We start from the raw sequence: 4,377 nt of genomic DNA, 5'->3' as shown, positions 1-4,377 counted from the left end.
AAATTCAAGGGGATCAAATGTTAGCTTTATTAGGAGCTCGAGCAGCAGGGCTGGGCGTCATGAAAGCCTGGTCTGTGTTGGGCCCAACTGGCCAGGTCAGGCAAGACACGCACTGAGAGAGAGCACTCAGGCCTGGAGGAGCCTTCACACCATCGACCGAATCCTCAGGGATCATCCCACCCTCCTCAGCCTCAGTATACAGCTGAAGTAATGTCTTTTTCAACAGGTACAGTGAGTGGGAGGCAGCCAGGTAACTCAATGCTGATGGGATCGCTCAGCCTCTCTGCAGGCAGGGCGGTCATTTTTTGTGATCATCGTGTTAGCACGGTCACTTATGAGATGGCAGGCTTTTAAGTAAATGGGCTAAATGAACGGGAAAAGCATTGCTCTGAGCAGCAAATGCAGGTAACGACAATTCAGGTCAAAGATTATTTTGCATCATGCAGGTGTGTGGGGAACAAATTCAATTTTGACAGCAAGGACAGAGAGTAAACCAGGCCAAAGAGGATATCATTTATTATTACAAGGCTTAGCCAAAGCAAATGCTCCCCCACAGAGAACCGCAACAATGGCCTTAATTACATTTTTTCCTCCAACCCCACCTCAAAGTAAAAACATGGATGACAAATTTGGCATTGGGATTCTGGCTCATGGCTACTCTATGTGCCAATTTCACTTTTTTGCTTGTTGCCAAGACAAATCATATTAACACATTACTAAAGAATACTAAAACCTTTTGGCAAGCCACCAGCCTACCGATGCCAGTAAACTTCATTAAAGCGAAAAATGCTTTTAGGAAACATTTTCTCAGTTGCAATTATAAATAAGTTCCTTGAAGGAGCTCCCGTCATGGGTGGGCTAGCAGCCCAGGGGCCATTGGCTTCCAGACAACTGATCACTAGTCTGAATAGAAAGCAAGCCCAGAGAGCCAGCTCAAGTAACTGCTTTGTTACTGAATAAATGTTGCTAATATCAAAGTTCACAAAGGACCATTTGTCAACATGTTTCTGCAATAAAGCTCTATAACTATGGTGATGACAGGCTAAAAGACTTTAAAAGAAAGTCAGCCCATTGGGGAGAGGAAGATAGTTGGCGTGACACTAAACAACCTTGGTGGAGACCGGTTGTGCTTGGATCGAGCAGCACAAAAGACTACTTGAGTGCTTAATTCAGTACCAATTTGTAAGGTAATATGGCTATTTGGGGGTTTTTGAGTAAAACAATCCATGTGAATCTCACATATTCCTATGAAAGTCGGACATGTCTACCTGACACCAAAAGCAATGAAAAAGACAATGTCCCAGAGTAGCTTTCTCTAATTAAATCTAACTAAAACACACTGAATATTCATTTAGGTGTCTGGCAATGCTTGTTTTTTTTTTCCATTGTTGCCTCCTTATACACCCAAGGGGCATGGGCAGGCACAAAATAATACATTAATTTAGCTTTAAACGGCATTATTTATTTTTTCATTTATTTGCCAAAGGAGCACTCCCAAACCTGGAAAACTTTCACATTTTACCTCCTAATAAGCACTCTCCTGAGAACAGGATTTAAAAAAGAAAAAAGAAATAAGCTTGCAAATAAGTAAATTTGACAAGATTACAGTGGCCTACATAAGATGCATTATTACACTCCTAAATAAGGTAATAGTTTATGTTTCTAGTGTGACCTATCAGGAAGTTTAGAGTGTATACATCATGGATGTATATACCTTCAAATGTAAGAAAAAAGTATTTTCTTAATATTTTTCAGATTTTTCAAAACTAGCTTTGTTAAAAAAAAATGTTTTCTTCAATTAAAAAAGAACTTTTTTTCATATTCTCATTTGACAAAGAGAGCTACTGAGTGTTGAGACCCACAGATCCATCTACCAAGCTTTTTTCATCTGCAGCTGGCCTCTTGAGATGGCTATGAATGAGGGAGCTGTTGAAAGAGGCCAGCCAACGGGAGGTTGCCATTCTTGCCACTCCATCACGATGTGACCCCTGCATTGGACACACCAAACCAATCGGTGGAGCGCCCTTAAAAAAAATCACTCTACCTGTCCCAAACAATCAATCACCTGTCAGTTAGCAGTCTTCCCCCTGATAGGCAGGACTGAAGTAACTGGAAGAAGGCCTTCATTTAAGAGAGGCCATTAATCTTTCTTCCCTTCTCTTTTTGACACCTGAACCAGATCTACCCAGCAGCCAGCCACTTCACAACAGTCTCTGATCAGAGCCATGTGGCAAGCTGCCTACAGAAAACCAGCACCGTTATGCTACCTCCAAACACACACACGCACCAAGTAATACCATATATACATGCACATAATTTTTTTTCAGCTCACCTACAGTAAACCCTGTGTGACTGACACTGACAGCAAGCTGATCCCCTCAGCTTGTATACACACAAAAACATCTTTACCTGAAAATTTCAATCACTACAGTCAGATGCCAAACTGAGACGAGTTGCAGAGGTTTTAGGAATGACTTTGGATGCTCACTGCAATCGAGGCACCTTAAAATGCCTTTGAGGATAGGGTTTTACCTAAAAGCACATTTGTTTGAACACACACAGTTGCAGTAAAACCCAAATGTTATTCGTCTGTGACTGACACGAAAATGATGTTTCTCTCTAAAAACCCTGATACCGACGCTTCCTCACGAACAGGGTGGATGATGCGATGACAGGCAGTTCAGAGGATGCTGATGATGTGCAATGATACGACAGCTTACAGCTGTGATACCTGTTTAGACAAACCCTCTGACAACAAGATGTGTCACTAAGTAAGGCTTTAGCACAGCCTATTCCCATATGCTTGCTTTAGAAGTATAGGGACTGTTCTCGAAGCCTCTCTTATGATGGTTAGCACTAAGCCGTAGTGTTTACACAGCCCCGGTGGGCTATTTCACTTTCCAGAACCAAAATAGCAGTAATCGCGCAAATCTTCTCGTGAGGAGAGAAAGTCTCATGGATGAGCCCAGGAGGGGAAAGGGACAAGACAAGCTTGGGGATTATTGCCCTAAACTCCTTCACAGCATACTCCACCGTCTGGTACTGTGCATTGAGCTGTCTTGACAGGAGGGAGCCTTATGGCAATTGAAGAGGTTAGACAGGGTCATGCAGCGTTGCTCAGCGGGGATTAGGAGGCGTGTGGCCCCCTTCACTTTTAATCAAACCCTTCCAATCAGGTCAGATTACAATAGGATAAGCAGGTTCAGCACATTGTGTGGTTAATACTGCTCTCTTGAAGGGTCTCCTTGCAACAAGAGAAGGTCTGCATCATGTAAAGAGAATGCATATTGTTTTTATAATTACTTTTTACAAAGTAGGTTAACCACGATGAAGCAACATCTAGAAATTCTGTTTTGGGGACTATGATTTATGTGTAGAACTGCCTTAAATCCTTTTTTGTGTTACATCTTTTTTTCAAAGGGCTTACAGGAGCTTTCTCCAGTCTCTTTACACCCTTGCTCTTTTTTTTTTTTTACACTACTGTCCCTCAGGGCAAATACTCTGCCCTTTTATGCTGGTCTTGTGCAGCATGTTTGATTCAATTTGAAGTAACTTTATATCATTCAGGTTAGTCATGGCTAATTCTTATTTACTGCTTATAAATAACATCTGGCTATCAGGCAGGATCCGTTCCTTACAGGCTTTATTAATAAAGAGGAGAAAATTGGTGAACTTCTTAGTTGTGCACAGCTGATGGTTTGATTCGCGTGCACCTCTTTAAATCCTTGTCAAGCAGATCACAAAAGAGTTTTGTCACAACTGATTGTTTTACTAGTTGTTTCAACTTTGCACAGCTTTTCTGAAGAGTTAGGTAAACAGTGTTAACAAGGTAGAGGGTTTCATGGTCTGACTGAACAAAAGCCTGAGACGAGGCACTTTGCCTGTGCTACCATCCAGCACGATCATTATCCTTAATCTGGGAGTCAGGCTGCATACCTTCTGATTTCTCTGTTAGAACATGGATAGAAGAGCGGTCCACCAAACTTCAAAGGGGCAGGGGGAGGCACATGGCTGCTAATTTTTCAGACTGGGCATATGTGGCGGTGAGCGTGGATTTGAGGCTCTCCTCTCACTTCAAAGCCAGGCGCCTTAAAAGGTCTGGCTGTGTTTTGACGTGGATCTGCAGAGGTGAATGAGAATCAAGCACCCGCTGCAGACCCTTCAGAAGTCAGGCTCACTCTGTTTAACCCCCCTCCCCATTTCTCCCTGTGCACACATTCTCTCCTCCCTGCCTTGACAAAGAGAAGAAGAAAAACAAGAAAATTCAATAATGCCTTTGAGAGGCAGGATTACCTGAGGAGACGCCTGCGCTGCTATGCCGCGAGTGAAATCTCATGTGCCCTCCTCTCCTTCTGCTCTCACCACATCCCTTCCTCT

The sequence above is a fragment of the Astatotilapia calliptera genome, chromosome 1, assembly GCF_900246225.1.
Source record: "Astatotilapia calliptera chromosome 1, fAstCal1.2, whole genome shotgun sequence".
NCBI lineage: Eukaryota > Metazoa > Chordata > Actinopteri > Cichliformes > Cichlidae > Astatotilapia > Astatotilapia calliptera.
This window is presented reverse-complemented; position numbering follows the sequence as displayed.